Genomic DNA, 709 nt, shown 5'->3' with positions numbered 1-709 from the left:
CTGTGTATTTCAAGGCTTAATGAATAATTACAATGCACATTTCAAACAAACCTCATTTCACTACTGGGTCCATTATTGATACATAAAACTGACATATCTGATTTAAACACACAACAATAAAAATAATTAAGATGATGGGGGTGCCCAAACCTGTTCTGACTGTATATATATAAGTAATCCACAGCACCTGGTCCCCAGACCTGACCTGGCTAAATAAAATTAAATTAATTTGTTGTTCGTACCCAACACCCCGCTGGCAGCGCTGTCTAAAGTCCCCCCGTGTCCCATTTTCAGCTGCTGCTGCTTCCTTTTCCGAGGGTTTGTTTGTTGGACACCTGCTTCTGAAACACACAACAGAAAACATTTCATTTGTGTTTGTTTTATTATAAAACATCAGACTGACTTCTTCTTACCTCTGAGCAAGGCTTCTTTGAGAGAAAACAACACGGCAGCAGATGTCGGTCCTGGTTTTTTATAAATGGCAAACAGTCCATGTAAAGACTGCAGTTTGGACAGAGAGCTTGTTACTGGAGCAGCAGTGTTGTTTCCAGCCATGATGCAGCTCTTCTTCTTCTGTCACATGAACAGAACCACAGCTCTGCCGCCACCTGCTGGCAGGTCCAGAACAGAACCACAGCTCTGCCGCCACCTGCTGGCAGGTCCAGAACAGAACCACAGCTCTGCCGCCACCTGCTGGCAGGTCCAGAAC

Source organism: Austrofundulus limnaeus, unplaced genomic scaffold, assembly GCF_001266775.1.
Source record: "Austrofundulus limnaeus strain Quisiro unplaced genomic scaffold, Austrofundulus_limnaeus-1.0 Scaffold667, whole genome shotgun sequence".
Classification (NCBI taxonomy): Eukaryota; Metazoa; Chordata; class Actinopteri; order Cyprinodontiformes; family Rivulidae; genus Austrofundulus; species Austrofundulus limnaeus.
Note: the sequence above shows the minus strand (reverse complement) of the source record.